We start from the raw sequence: 16790 nt of genomic DNA on the forward strand, positions 1-16790 counted from the left end.
GCAGCAGGTAGGAAATAAGAAAACGGAAGCCTGTTATGTCCTTGAGGCTTCAGATCAGGTGGCCAGCTTACTAGCCCTTCGAGTCACTCTGGGTTCTGGGGTCAAGTGATGCAGGTTCAGTGCTTCTCACCAAGGCAGGACGGCAGCAGTTCAGCACAGCAAGGCAAGAATCCAACAGAGTGCAGTCCAGTGGAGTGGCAGTCCTTCGGCAGCACAGCAGTAAGTCCTTCTTCCTGGCACAGTATCCACAGGCCCAGAAGGGTAATGAAGTGGTTGTTTCTTAGGTCAAATACTTCTACACAGTGGTGCCTTTGAAGTAGGGAAGACTTCAAAGACATGCCTTTGAAGTGCAGTGACGTCATCCCTCTTGCCCTGGCTCCACCCTAACTACAGGGGGGTATGCATTACTTTGTGTGTGGACAGGACACCGCCTATTCAGATGTTAGTGAGGATGTGCCGAGCTCCTCCCTCCCATCCTGCCAGAGAAGGGCCATTGAGACACACCTACGCTCCTGTGTGTGGCTGTCTGAGAGGAATACAAAAGGAATACAGAAAGCCCCACTGCCAACTTCAACCAGTCATGATCAGAGACAGGCTACAGGCACCAAATGGCCAAGGCAAGAACATGCTAACTTTCTAAAAGTGTCATTTTCGGAATTGTAATTTTAAATCTGACCCACCATAAGTTTATTCATTTATTTATTTATTTGATTTATATAGCGCGTTATAACCCAGGGGTCTCTAAGCGCTTTGTCAGGATCCACACATACGAGTACAGAAAAACAGCTGGTCATAAATTACAGGCAGCCCCACGCTTGCTGAAAAAGCACTGTTTTTAATTGGTTTCCTTCCGCAGTTCCATTAGCAATTTGTTCCAAAAAGCTGGGAGAGTAAAGGAGAAGGCGCGACCACCCACGGTAGCCAGTCTGCAGCGTGGTTGAGTGAGGAGGGTAGCTTCTGCAGATCATAGCGCCCTACCTGGCCTATAGGGAGTCAGGCGGGATTTCAAATATCTTGGCGCCCTGCCATAAAGGGCTTTGTGCACAATGCACAACCCTTTAAACATTACCCTCTGCTTAACTGGCAGCCAATGCAGTTCTCGCACGAGGGGGGATGCATGCGTGTTCCTTGGCTTTTTAAAGATAGGTCTTGCCGCGTCATTCATGACAACCTGCATCTTATTCAAGAGTTTTTGCGGCAGCCCTATGTACAATGAGTTACCGTAGTCCAGCCTGGCTAGGATTGTAGCGGAGACCGCACGCCTCAAGGTGGAAAAGGACAACAACGAGGAAACTTTCCTAAGTTGTCGAAGAAGGCCGACACAAGTACCCACTACAGCCATGACTTGTTTCTGCATGGACAGCTTACCATCCACATGGATGCCCAGGCTTTTAACAACGGCCGCCGGTTCCGGGGGTGACCCTAGTTCCCTTGGCCAAAATTGATCATTCCATGGGTTGCCAGCGATGGTAATTGGCAGCACCTCGGTCTTATCAGGGTTGATCTTTAAGGAATTCATGGACATCCAGTTGGCTGTGTACTTCAAGATGTTTTGCAATCTTGCGAAAGCATCCAGGCCATCGTCCAATTGGATGATGATCTGGGTGTCATCCGCGTAATTGTACACCTGGCAGTCCATCCGATTAAGCAGCCGAATCAAAGGCTGTAAATAAATATTAAATAAAAGGGGTGACAGGGCAGACCCTTGCGGCACTCCGCAGGTGATCGATGTTGTGGTGGAAAGCAGGTCACCAAGCTGCACTCTCTGTGTCCTCCCTTGAAGAAAAGAGGAGAACCAGACATGTGCTGTGCCCTGGATGCAGAACTCCCTCAACCGCGACAATAGTTGTTTGTGACAAACGGTGTCAAATGCCGCGGAGAGGTCCAACAGCACCAGGGCACCTGGAGTTTTCTTATCTGCTCTGTTCCTCAATTCGTCCAGAATAGACAACATAACGAGCTCCGTGCTATGATTCGCACGGAACCCAGCCTGATTCGGCTCAAGCAGGACGTTACTTTCCAAGTGTTCCGACAAAATGGTAAGTACATGTTGCTCCACCACCTTCGCCAGGAACGGTAGCTGAGAGATTGGCCTGACATTTTTCAGACATTTCACGTCCGCCCCCGTTTTTTTCAGCAGGGGAATCAGCCGAGCCTCCTTGAAGGAAGACGGAACTTGTCCTGTCTGTAGGGATGAATTCAAAAGGCTCAACACGTCTTCCTCTATACCAGGTAGTGCCCGTTTGAACACTTCTGGTGGGCACGGATCTGCCTGAGAGCCCGACTTGACCCGCCCCATAAGCAATGTCAACCTCTCCTTCGTAATCAAGGGTAGGGCAGTTAATGGGTTAGTCACTGGCATCCTAGCAGGCATAGTCTGTGACGGCAGTCAATCTTGGGGGTCGCAACAATTTCAGAGATACGATCCTTAATCTTATTAGTAAAGAAGTCTTGAAATTTTTGGCAGTCCTCCTGCATGAACTCCGTAGTCTGCTCCTTGTTTTTCCTGAGTTCCATAAGGACTCTAAAAATTTCTTTCTGGGGGTTCTTGGCAGTTACGATCCTCTCCTCGAAGAACTCGGCTTTCCTAGCTATAATCGCCTGCTTATAGCTAGCGAGTGCCTGTGTATACCGACTCCGGGAGTTGGAGTTATAATCCTTCCGCCAAGCTCTTTCCAGTTTCCGTAACCCCCGTTTCTTCTCCCTGAGTGAATCATTATACCATGGGGCCCCGGAACCTCTGTCCACTAAGTTCATCCTACGGATTGGTGCCACACAATCCGTGGCCTTCCTGAGTTTATCCAATAGTTCCTTACAAAGGACATCTGGATTCTCTTTCCGGTTGTTACTGGATAAGTACGGAGATAATCCACCATTTTATCTCCATCGATGTTTTTCCACTTTCTAACCGCCTTCCACCCTTCCCTGGACTTCATTTTTTGTTCATCCAACAGGATCTCACCCCTCACCAAATGGTGATCGGACCATACGCACGGCTGGACAACTACCGAGCCTTGCGCTGGAACTGTCATCCAGACCAGGTCAAGGGTATGACCCTTGACATGTGTCGGGCCCCTCACTTGTTGGACAAAATCCAGTGATGTCAATGCCTCATCCATCTGAAAAGCTTGTCCTTCTTTCGGGACTTTTTCCCAATGATAGTTAAAGTCACCCATAATGACCACTTTATCATATCTTGAACGTGTATCCTGGACCAGTCTCAGGAACAAGTCCGGGAAATCCGGCGATGCCCACGGGGGGTGATAGACTAAAAGAATGATCATACAATCTGTCCCCAGCTTCAACTTAGCACCCAACACCTCAGCACCTCCCATACTTTCGGCCAAAAGTCTTTCGCCCCGTAGGCGAGAGCTATAGAGAAGGATTTTATAATAAGACTTCAAAGAGGTCAAACTTGAAACAGTTATATCTTCCTATTTGGAAATTAGACTTATAAAATGTATTACGGTAATCCCAATGTTATCCAGGGAAGATATAGGCCTTGCAGTAGTTAAAACCGAATTTAAGGGTTTTCCACTACCAGGACATTTAAAACTTAAAAGCACATATCCTGCTTTTTAAATACATTGCACCCTGCCTTCTGGGCTGTCCAGGGCCTACCCTAGGGATGGCTATATCTATCAAAAAAGAAGGTTTGGGTCTGGCAAAAGCTCTTTTTGCTAGGTCAAAATGGCAGTGTAAACTGCACCCAGAGGCTGTCCAATGGCAGACCTCAAACTTGGTTAAAGGGCTACTCAAGTGGGTGGCAAAATCATTGCTGCCGGCCTAATAGTAGCATTTAGTTTACAGGCCTTGGGTACATGTAATGTAATTACTATGGATTTATAAGTAAAACACACACGCCAATCTAGTATAAGCCAGTCTTTCCATGTATTGAGAAGCAATCACATGCACTTCACGACCGATTAGCAGTGGTAAAGGGCTCGGAATCCTAAGGCCAGAAAAAATTAACTCAGCAAAAAGTCGATGGAGGAAGGCAAAAAGTCTGGGATTAGCCCTGCAGAAAGGTCTATGTCCAATAAATATGATCAACAATAACCATTTAATATAGAAAGAAAGATTTGGATCAACATTTGTCTTTAGTGAATTGAAGTTGCGTCAAAGTAAGGTAATCTCAGTTTCAACGCAGCAGATGCTAATACACTTAACAACCGCTTCAGATAGAGATCTCAGATGAAACGCTCAATTGATCACCAGTTTCATTAATGAGTAAAGGTCAAGGCTAACAGTTTTTTAATCTTATTCTTATTTTGAGATACACATTTATAATACTCTCCAAAACTACTGAATGGATTTACATCAAATCACAAAAAGCACATTTTCTTGAATAACACCTAGATTCCTGCCAAATGTGGTGTAATTCTGTTCAGTAGGTTTTGCAGTAGAGCTTCTTAGAACAGCCTATGGAAAATGCAATGGGATTTGTGTTTTGGGACCCCTCCCTTTTTCCTCAGCTCCTGCTTGATGGATCACCCCAAAACTGTTCATGCAAACACTAGGCAAAAAAGAGAAACTGTTTGGAAAGTAAGTTGCTAACAAAACAAAAAAGATATTTCCTATGGAAACACTGACCTAACTATAACTACCCAGTGGTGACCACCACAGGTATATATATAACATGCTAGACCTGTCATTCTTAGGGTGGTCTCCCCAGATCTTTGTGCTTACCTCCTCTTTTTTTCTGTATATTTTTGTTTGTTTTAGGACTCTGAGCACTTTACCACTGCTGAGCAGTGCTTAAGTCCATGTGCTTCTCTAAACATGGTGACAATGCTGTATACATGATTGGCATATTTAGTGTACTTGTACGTCCCCTTTACAGTGGTCTACCATATACCCATGACCTTTAAATTAAATGCTGGTAGTGGGCCTATAGCACTGGTTTTGCCTTTTACCCCTGTAACCTTTAAAACCTGTCTCCGGCCCGCCATTGCAGTGCCGGTATGTGCCATTTCAACTTATCATTTAAAGCCACTTGCCAAGCCTTAAACTCCCATTTTATTACACATAAGTCACCCCTAAGGTAGACCCAAGGTATCCTTAAGTGCAGGGTGCAATATAAGTAAAAGATCGGCTATGTACTTTTAAGTTTTACATGCCCTGGTAGTGACACACAGCTAAATGTGCTTTTCACTGTGAGCGGCTACTACTGATTCATAGTGAGGAAGGGAATTTGGGAGGGTGGGAACGAGGAAGTCCCACAGACAATGAGAATGGCGGGGTAAGCAGTGCTGCACATTGAATACTAGCTACGATCAAATTGAAGGTACAACAGGGAACTCCTTGGGTGGGGACTGAAGGGTTGTACTGTGCCATTGATGAAGCTACAACTACAAAAGGTTGGCACCATCTTATGTTTTTGATCTGTTTCTTTTTATTGTTTATCTTGTTCTGTTCATAGGTGGCGAAACACATGCATGTGCATGTTATTGATGCAATATATTGTACTACCCCATAACAAGTGAATTGCTGACCAATGACTAATAAAAAGAAATGAAAAAAAAAAGTTTTCTCGACTCTGAGGCCTACTTCTCTTATAGGCTAGCATTGGGAATTCCTTAATGCACTTTTAAGCTCTAATTCCTGTTTAAAAAGGAATAGCTGCATCATGTTTCAGATCTTTGAAATAGTAATGATAAATGATAAATTTGGATTTAGCAATACTATTTTAGAAATGCCACTTTTCGAAAGTGGACATTTCTCTGTTCTTCCTGCTCTGTGTGCCTTGTAGCCTGTCTCCAATATGGTATTCAGTCAAAATACCGAAATGCCAACTTACACTAATATCGAATTTTAAAGATCATGACCCAGAAATATCAACAGTAAGAATATTGTGGTCAAGAATATCAACTTTAAGGTAAGTAATATTGATTTTAAAAAACTAAAAGTCATTAATATCGTTTGCAAAAATATACCTGTGTAAAATATCGTTTTTATAGTTAGTGTTATATATTTTAGTATATATTTTAAATGTATGTAGTGTATTTTTTTGTATAAGAATTGTTTATGTTTTTTCAATACATGTGTCAAATTTTTTGTAGTTTTTAGCTGTATTTTAATAAAATTTGCCTGTTTTAGTTCCGTAGTGTGTTGTGGGTTTATAGGGGATAGGGTGGGAAGTAGTTTATTTATAATGAATTATTGAATATGTTACATTTTTTAATATTTATTTAATTCAGATTTTATCATCATGTTGATTGTGTTTTTAATATTTTGGGGTACATTTTTAGTGCAGGTTGTGGGGTTTTGAGGACTAAAGGATGGGAAGTAATTCATTATTAGTTAAATAATAATTCATTTTTTATTAATATTAATTAATTAATTGACAAATAATTATGGTAATTGTGTATTTAATTTTAGGTGCAGGTCGGGGGCTTATATGCGTACGGGTGGCAAGTAATTTATTTTAAATTAAATAATAATTATTTTCTGATTAATATCAATTAATTAATTGATAATTAGGGTCATTGTCTAATTATTTTTTGGGCGTGTGGGTTTTGGTTTTAATACGGGTGAAGGGTGGGGAGTACATTCATTTTACTTTCTTTATAATTAGTTGTTAAATACTATAAATTATTTAATTGCATTATTTTTTTAATTGTGTAATAACATTTTGTACAGTTAAATTATTGGTGTTGGGTTGTGGGGATTATAGGTGTAAATAGTGGGAAGTTAATTACATTTTATGTGTATGAATTTGTTTTTTAATTAATAATATTTATATAGTTGATCATTAATTATGTTAATTATGCAACTATTTTTTTGTTTTTTTATATGGGTTGTGTGTTATGTGGTGCTGTAGGGTAGTAAGTAGACTAAGTGTATGTAATATTTAATGTTTTTGTTAAGAAATATTTTCTAAATACAAATCTTAGTTTTAAAATTATTTTTTGTTTATTTACTATATGTGTTAGTATTTGTGATATGATTTATTATAATATGATTTTATTTGTAACATTACATTTTTTTTTTTTTTTTAACATATGGATATATTTGTTATTTACTTGGAAAAATGTCTTTATTTTGTTGAAGATATTTTGTTTGTTTGTAATTTTGAACTAACTGGAGTGAGAATAGTACATTTTACCACTCCACAATTCAACACTTTCCCTCTTGATGCACTGACTGGAGTGGGAATAGTAAATTGTAACCCCTCGCCATCCAACACTTTCCCTACTGTTGCACTCACTGGAGTGGAAATAGTAAATGTTATCCTTCCTCTATCCAAAAATGTCCCTACTTTTGCACTGACTGGAGTGGGAATAGCAAATTTGTTACCCATCCGCTATCCAACACGTTCCCTACCGCTGCACTCTTTGGGGTGGGAATATCACTTTTTACCCCTTCGCTATCCAACACTTTCCCTACTGTTGCACTGACTGGAGTGTGAAGTGTTAGTTTAAAGATTTTTAAATAGTTTAATGTTTTAATATATAATAGAATGTTTTTATAATAGATTTTATGTTATTGGTATATGTAAATATATATTTATTTGTTTTTATATAATTATAAAATATATTAAAATTATTAGTTTAATAATTATTTAAAGTTAATATGTATATATTAATTATTATATGTGTGCGCTTAACTTTTTTTAATTAAGTTTATTTTTTATCTTTGTTAAAATGTAAATTAAATCTAATTTATTTTTCACAATTAATTTTATTCTTTAATACATTTAATTATATATATATATTTTTCCCCCAAAATTCTCTTTGCAGAGAAGAATTAGCGGCACACCAACAACGAACCTTGCATTCTTTTTATTCTTAATTCCGTGGGCAGTGCTGACATGTTTCGTTCTTCTTGGAACTTTCTCAAAGGTTGTGCCTCGTGAAAATTACATCCATGCTGTTGATCGTGAACCAAACAGGAAAATGCACTTGATTTATTGCTCGCCCAGAGTGGAACGCCCCCAGTGAGTCACTGTGCATTATGGTGCTTGTGGTTCCCAACATTTTCTTTTCCTTTTTGCCCTCCATTGGTAATCATAATTGGACGCTTTAAGATAAATGCAAAGTCCGTTGTGCCTCATGAAAACCCATTTTCAAGGCTCTCTGTGGTCCATGCCAAAGAAGGTCTTTGGCATCACCTGTCCTCCCTTGATCGCTTGCGCGGTACACGAAAAGGGTTCCTTTGTGAGCAGACAATGGCACGCTTGCTGGAGGTGCGTCGCTACGGTGGAACCACACCATTATTAATTCATAGTTCGGCTGATTTTAGAGGAATATTTTGCTCAATCGTTAAGGAAGGGGGCGGGGCCTGAGGTGATAGGTGTGCAAACACGCCCTGTGGCGCGTTTTAAGTTGGGGAATGAATTCCTCTTCAATCCAGAGGTCCCAGGGGCCAACTAGCCCAACAGGTACCTCTAGTAAGTGCCACGGATCTGCGTTGCAGAGTGTTGTAAAAAGTGGGCGTGGCCTCTTAACACCTCTCTGCAACGCAGCTCCCTAGCGCATACTGGAGGTACCTGGTGGGCTAGTTGGCCCACAGGGTACCTGAGGAATGAATTCCCCAACTTAAAACTCGCCACAGGGCATGTTTGCACACATGTCACCTCAAGCCCCGCCCCCTTCCTTCACTATTGAGCACAATATTCCTCTAAATCAGCCGAACTACTAATTCCGATTTACTCACCTGTTATCACGAGAGACGTCAGTGCTGCAACTTTGAGCCCAGTACGGACCATGAAAAGTAATTCTAAGTGTACTTACCAGTAACTTCTATTTCCTTCCATAGGAATCTATTGTGTGGTTTTCACCAGAAAAGTTTCTAAGTGTCTATTTTTGAAATGTACAAATATTCCTCTAAAATCAGCCGAACTACAAATTCCGATTTACTCACCTGTTATCAGGAGATACTTTAGTGCTGAATCTTTCAGCCCACTACTGATCCTGGAAAGGAATTCTAACCATACTTACAATAACTTGAATTTCGTTCCATAGGCTAACATTGACTGGTTTCACTTGGAAATTCTTTTAAGTGTGGAGTTTTAGAACTCTAAAAAATTCCTTTAAAATCAGCCGAACTACGAATTCCGATTTACTCACCTGTTATCAGGAGAGACCTCAGTGCTTCATCTTTCAGCCCAGTACTGATCCAGTACTGATCCTGAAAAGTAATTTTGACCGTACTAACCAGTAACTTGAATTTCCTTCCATAGGATATCATTAACTGCTCTATAAAATATATATAAATTTAAAAAAGTATAAAATAAAAAAATATATATTACACTTTCAATATTTTTAAAAACATTTTTTTCAATTTATATTAAAAATATGTAATGTAATTTAAAAAATAAAATATCTAAAAATAAATACTTTAAAACAATGTAGTAAATCAGTATAAAAAAATATAACAATTAATACATTTAAAAATGATCATTTACAAAACCTTTGAAATTCACTGAAAAAACCATAGGTTTCAGCCATGTTATAGTTAGGAATTAGCATTTAAAAAACCTTAGAAATTCACTGAAAAAACCATAGGTTTCACATGTTATAGTTAGCTGGACATTTCACTCATACAAAACAATTGAAATTTCCCCGTTATAGTTAGTTCAGCTAACTATAACTCGCGCGCCCGCAATGCACTGCTGATGACTTCACATATTACATCACTCATGACATGGTCAGTGACATCACGCATGACATCACTGATGACATCTCAAATTACATCACTGATGACATCATCCTTGTGAAAGAGTGGCAGACCTCCTCTCACCCTAATATAACCTTTGATACACACATTCAAAAATAGAAACTAGAATTTTCAAACAAATGGAGATACCAATACCAGTTAGAAACCTATTAGGTAATTCCAACATCTACATACACATCCACTCATTCACCAACAGTTCTATATAGTCACTCATAAATGTACTCACTCATCATATGTACTCATACACCTATACATCCTGTTACACACCGATACTCATCCATAGAGTTACTCACACACATACTCACATATGCAAATAAACTATCAAACATCCATTTACTTGCATATACAGCTATACACACACCACTACACTTACTTGTACAGAAACGTACACATACTTACTCTCTTAAACAATCACTTATAGAAACACATACTTATCTATACAGGAACTCTTCCAATCTCTCACTCTAACATATACTCACTTATATACATCAATACTCACATATACTAGTTTAAAACATATGTAGTTACTCATAAAGATACTATTGAGACAGTCATTCACTCACAAACACACCCATACACACACTCATCCACCCATACAGTCCTACACACATGCTGTCTTCGAAACACATACGAACATTGAGTCAGTCATTCATGCATCTGTGCGCTAAGTAATACTCCCACTAAACCATACAGACACTCATTCTGATACTCAAAAAACCAACTAATAACACAAATAGACACTCATGTAGCTACTCACCAACCCATGCAGCCACTTATACACAAAGTGAGACATTGATACAGATATTTACATATTTAAACATTACTCGCTAATACATGTATTCACTAAAATACACTTAATAAGTCAGTTATACAATCAATTTTACCAGCAAAACCATCCATTTAGACATTTATTTACCCATTTATTCTTCTATCGACCTTTAGATATACATATATAAAAAATATTTATTTTTCAGAAAGACACACATTCACCGGATGATGTCATCAGTGATCTCATCACTGATGTCATTTGAGATGTCATCAGTGATGTCATGAGTGATGTCACTGACCATGTCATGAGTGATGTAATATGTGCCGTCATCAGCTGAGCATTGCGGGCGCGTGAGTTATTGTCGTAATTTGGCAGCGATCTGGTTAGCATTTTGCTTCAGCTACACAAACTTTCCCAATTAGCTTGACCATGTTTGTGGGGGCCATTTTGTATTCCTGGCTTCCATTTTGAGTGAATGCACTGCCTCGTGGTCAGCATGCCCTTTTGTCCTTTTTCTTTACTGATGACCATTTAATTTGCCCAGCCACTGGCTATTTTTAGCAATGGTCAAGCTTGTGCATGCGTATTTGAGCATTCTAAGATTAATGAATGGTCACCTCTTAGGAATGTTCTCCAAACTGACGAGTGGTGCTAAACTCCTCCTACAAGTTGGCTGTGTTCCAAAAATGCCCTTATATGTCCCTAAAATGTGTAAAGAGTGTACCACCTACCCTTTCTATTTATGTTAACCTGTATAAAAGAGGCCACGCACCGATGTTCGGTGTGATACTTCTTGCATTACCGAAGGGTGCTGTAGGATTGTACCACCACCCCATGGGGTCTTAATAAACTTGTCTTTTGCATTTCCAGTTTCCATGCCAACTTCCGTTCTATGGTGTCGAGAGTTTTTTACAGAATATGTAGATCTGTTGAAACCCAATACCACAAATTGGCGACCACGAAGGGACTCATCCGCGACTCGGATGCCCGAAGGAGTTGGAAACTCGCCATGGACGCGTACGCTGCCACTGAGTGACCCGAGTCTTGGCACCCACGGTGTTTTTTCCTTTCCTGCCGACCTGACCTTCCAGGTGGCGCCGGTCCTCGACTGAGATCCTGATCGGTTGGATTGTCGCGCAGTGACCGTTTGGCCGATTCGATTTAGGAACTTGGCAGTTGGGACCTGGACATTTGAGAATATTTGGTAAGCTTTTGATTGGTATGGTAGTCTACTGACACTTACTGTGGCGTTTTGGATTTGTTTGAGTTAGCTAACATTTGGATCTATGATTTTGATTATATGTGGAGTGCACCTCACATAGGCAGGTAATGCGGAGATATTTCTCTGACTTTGTATTTGCTTGAACGGCACACCATGTGTAAAACATATTAAGTGCCATTTTATGTAATATCGCGTTTTTTGCGATATATTTGACATGCCTGTTTTCAGCACACTTCGAGGAATGTGCTGTCTTGGAAAGGGTACCAGTTATCGATTAAATGAATCTCAGCCGGCTCCCCGGAGGAGACACCTAATCGTGAAATGTACATACAATTTGGCCTTCCCCCTATTATGTATAGTACATTATGGCACAAACACACGAAAACTGATCATGAATTGCAATGGCCACTACATGGGTCGTTTTATTTACGAAAGGTTCAATATGTGGAGCAGTGTTTGTTTCAGCGCAGGTCTAGACAGGATATGTTTGATTGTGTGCGTATGTGGGAGAAAGCGGTGCGTGAACGAATGAAGCGTGAACAAGCCTTGGCGGACAAGGAGCAACGAAAGGCTGCTCGTGATAAAGCTTTACAGTTGCAGGAAAAAGAATTGCAGGAACAGAAACAGAGGGAGACACGAGAACATAATTTGCAAGTTAATGGTCTGTTTCCTATTTGACGCCCTCTTTATCCTGTCCTTACTAATGAGCCTGATGATTTTTCATTGCTAGATCGTTGCCCGCCTCCGTATGTTCCGCCTACGGCCCCGGATGAGGACTCCGACGAGGATAATAGAGGGATAGTCGTTCTAAGATTAGTGTTGAACGATATGCGGAATTACGCGGGTTGGCTCATAAACTTAATGTTAATGTTATTACTATTTTAGCGATTGATGAATCTATGCGTAAGTGGTCTGAAAAAGAACAATTGTATTTTCTGGAACATTTTGGAGACGAAGTTGTTGACCGGTTTAGGAAGTATTCATCTGAGTTGGAACCTAAGGATATATCAGTTGGTCGTGATAATTTACGTAAAGGTGTTTTTGTTCTTACAGATGCAGATAGTTTTTTCCAGCGTTTGGTTCAGCTACGGGATGAGACGTTAAGACTACGGGCGGCGAAAAAGACATCGGGTTCGACTGCGTCTGGATCGACGGCTGAGTCCAAAGAGTGTCCTATCTTTGGAGCAGATAAGAGTGCTACAGTTCATATTATGCCTATGCGAGAAGCCGCGCCTTTGTATGTCCCTCCTAAAGGGCAAGGTACAGATGATGATAAGTTGTCTGTGGATGCGAAGGGTTATTTCATTTATAATTGGGTTTATACTCCTTGGAATAGAGCGGATGTTATGGCGCTTAAAAATGCTTTGCCTGACCCACGCAAAAATCCGGCAGCTTTCTATGAGGGAGTGGAAGGAGCTATTTCTTCATGTGTTATGACATTAGTTGATATTGATCTTTTTTTGGGTTAATATTGCCTCCTGATATGTGGAGGGCGATTCGTAAGTTTGATGATCGACCGCTTTTAGGTGCAGATTGGAAGGAATTAGCACAAGCTGATTTGGATAGAGAACCCGCATGTAAGCCATGTCAACTAATTTTAGATCTCCCGGTGGCTATTTTAAATAAATTAAAAACGCTTGTTCCCCCTAAAAAAATTGATTGGACGATGTTGGCTTCTTGCAAACAGAAGCCAGATGAATCGGTCTCTGTTTTTTTTTCACGTTTCGAGGAAGCGTTTCATGATTACAGTGGTCAATTATTAACAGAGGACACGGGCAGGCATTTGTTCGTTGATAAGTATGTGGCTAATCTCCTACCGGAGATTGCAAAGCGTTTAAAGACTAGTGAAAGTTCGTGGACCACTGCAACTCCTGCTTCTTTATTAACTATGGCTCAATATTATGAACGACAGGAATTGGAGGCTAAGGAAAGTAGTGATAGGAAAGCGAAGGATTTGAAGATGAAGGTGATGTTGGCTCAGGTTTATGCTACGCAGTCGAGAGGAAATGATAGGGGTAGACGTGGGTCGTATGGCACGTCTTCTGCTCGTTCCGATATTTCCGAGGATCAGTTTGCATATTGTAAACAGTTTGGGCATTGGCTTTCAGATTGTCAGGTGCTTCGAGAACAGCGTAATCAGCGTGGTCGAGGAATTGGAAGGTCTCGGAATAGTTATTCAGGGTCAAGGGGTGGGGCGAAGGATCGTGGTAGGTTTGAAGTTACGGGTGGTGGCCAGGCTGATCATAATGCTTTTGATCGACGGAATCAGTATCAGATAGCTGAGGGTGAGTCTTCTGAGTCTCAGGATAATACGTATGCATAGGATTGCGTAGGATGGGGTGTGGAATCGGTTGAAGTACCAGTAGATCAAAGGGGTCCATATATTTCAGCGCATGTTTTGGGTTCTACTGATCAGTTTCTGGTTGATACGGGAGCTACTCGTAGCGCTCTGTCCAAACACTTGGTTCCAAGGCCTCCCCTGTCTGGCGAAACAATTACATCAATAGGGTTCGATGGAACACCTTCCCTTAGCCCATTGTCCCAGCCCCTTACATTTCACATTGATAAGTTTACTGCCCCATGTCCGTTTTTGTTGTCTCCAAACACACCAGATAATATTGTGGGACTTGATATGCTGAAACATTTCCGAGCAACTATACGCTGTGCCCCTGAAGGGGTGCGGGTTATTGTCGGGTTCCTCAAGGCTACACAGAAAGCCCTAGCATTTATAGTCAGGCTTTGAAAAGGCAACTGGATTCTTTCGAGCTACAGTCTGGAGTGGCTCTTATTCAATATGTTGATGATATTTTGTTAGCAGCAGACACGCAGGAACAATGTGAGGAGAGTACTCTTTCCCTCCTTTCTTTCCTTGCCAAGAATAATCACAAGGTTTTAAGGAAGAAGTTGGAATATTGTAGACCAAAGGTGACCTACCTCGGTCATCTTTTGTCTAAGGAGGGACGTGCATTGACATCAGATCGAATTCAAGTAATATTAGATACGCCAGTCCTTTGCACTCAGAAAGATGTTCGTGCTTTCATAGGTCTGACGTCCTTTTGTAGGCAGTGGATATTAGGATTTTCACATATTATAAAACCTTTGTTAGCATTGTTGTCCAAAACTACACCGACTCCTCTTGAATGGACAGATGAATGTCAGAATGCTTTTGAACAATTGAGACAAGCACTTTGTTCTGCACCAGTGTTAGGTACACCGGATTGTACAAAGATCTTTACATTATATGTACATGAGAAGGATGGATGTGCATTGTCAGTTTTAGTGCAGAGACACGGAGATAAACAGCGACCTTGTGCGTACTTTTCAGAAGTACTTGATTCTGTAGCACGAGGATTACCTGGGTGTTTTCGAGCAGTTGCAGCAACAGCAGTGGCTATACGACAGAGTGAGGGAATAGTTTTGTCACACAAATTGTTGGTATTAGTGCCCCATGCGGTAGATGCCTTATTGAACCAAACGAAAACACAGCATTTAACTAGCGCTCGTTTAACAGGATACGAGCTAACGCTGCTGGCACCACATATTACACTGAAGAGGTGCGCTACTTTGAACCCTGCTACTTTATTGCCATATCCTGTTGCTGAGCCCCAAAAGGAAGAACAACATGATTGTGTTTTTCTGACTGAAGAACAAACAAAGGGGCGTATCGACTTGCAGGATACGCCACTTCCAGATGTAGATGGGGAACTGTGGGTTGATGGATCATGTTTAAAGTTGCCAGATGGTACGACTTCCGCAGCCTATGCAATCACGACACTTAAGACAGTGGTAGAAACAGCACGAATACCGCAAAAATCGGCCCAAGCAGCTGAATTGATAGCTTTAACGAAAGCATGTGAGCTAAGTGCTGGATTATGTGTGAATATCTACACTGATAGTCGTTACGCTTTTGGAGTGCACGACTTCGGCCTACTCTGGAAGGAACAAGGGTTTCTGACTTCGCATGGAATACAAATCATGCATGGAGAGTTGGTACGTGATCTCCTGAATGCACTATTATGTCCAAAGAAAGTAGCGATAGTCAAATGTAGTGCACATAAGAAGGTAACAGACAAAATAGGACAAGGAAATGCTTTTGCAGATCGCATAGCGAGAGATACTGCAATGTTAAAGAATGTCTCTCCTATGTATGTGGTGAAATCGCAGGCTGAGCGATGGCATGATGCTAGAGAAGAAGTATTAGACATACAGAAATCAGCATCTGAAGCAGAACTTGCAACCTGGGCAACAGAGGGAGTGTTGGATGATGAGGGTTGTTGGCGTAGTAAAGATATGGAGAGATGGAAATTGCCTGCTGCTTATTTGCAAGCAATGGTTCGAATGACACATGGGCTGGCACATGTTGGAGCTCTTGCAATTACTAAATTGCTTACACGAGTTTGGGAGCATCCTGAGATTGCCAGCACGGCTAAGAGAGTAGTGCAGACCTGTCTGATATGCTTACAGTACAATCCTGCCAAAGGGACTTATACTCCTAAAGGAGGGTTCGTTCCACCTACTGCACCATTCGAAGTACTGCAAATGGATTACAATCTCAAGTATGTCTTAGTGGTGGTGTGTGCCTTCAGTAAATGGATAGAGGCCTACCCCACGAAGGACAATACAGCATTGACAACAGCTAAGGTGTTACTCAAGGAGTACTTCCCGCGATTCGGTGTCTGGAAATTGTCTCTCTTCATGATAAGGCAGAGTAAAATGAAAATGCTCAGATGGGATTGGAGTGGTAGGCAGTAAATATTCTCTCGCCGGAATTAGTCGTTCTACGATCCAGGCTATTACTACTCTCTCTGGAAATTTTTGTGGAATGATAATGGTCCCCACTTTGTTGGAAAATAGTGGAGTACGTCCTGAAAGGATTGGGGATTAAGCAAAAATTCCATGCTGTATTTCACCCGCAGTCAGCAGGTTTGGTGGAGAGATATAACGCTACTTTGAAACTGAAGCTAGCAAAGATCGTGGCATCCACGTCTTTGAAATGGCCGGATGCCTTGCCCTTAGCATTACTGTCTATTAGATCAGTGCCACACTCCCGATCTGGTCTCACACCTTATGAAGTGGTGTTTGGAAGGCCAATAAATATTTGGGGAGTCCCTAAGTCTC

The sequence above is a fragment of the Lissotriton helveticus genome, chromosome 1_2, assembly GCF_964261635.1.
Source record: "Lissotriton helveticus chromosome 1_2, aLisHel1.1, whole genome shotgun sequence".
NCBI lineage: Eukaryota > Metazoa > Chordata > Amphibia > Caudata > Salamandridae > Lissotriton > Lissotriton helveticus.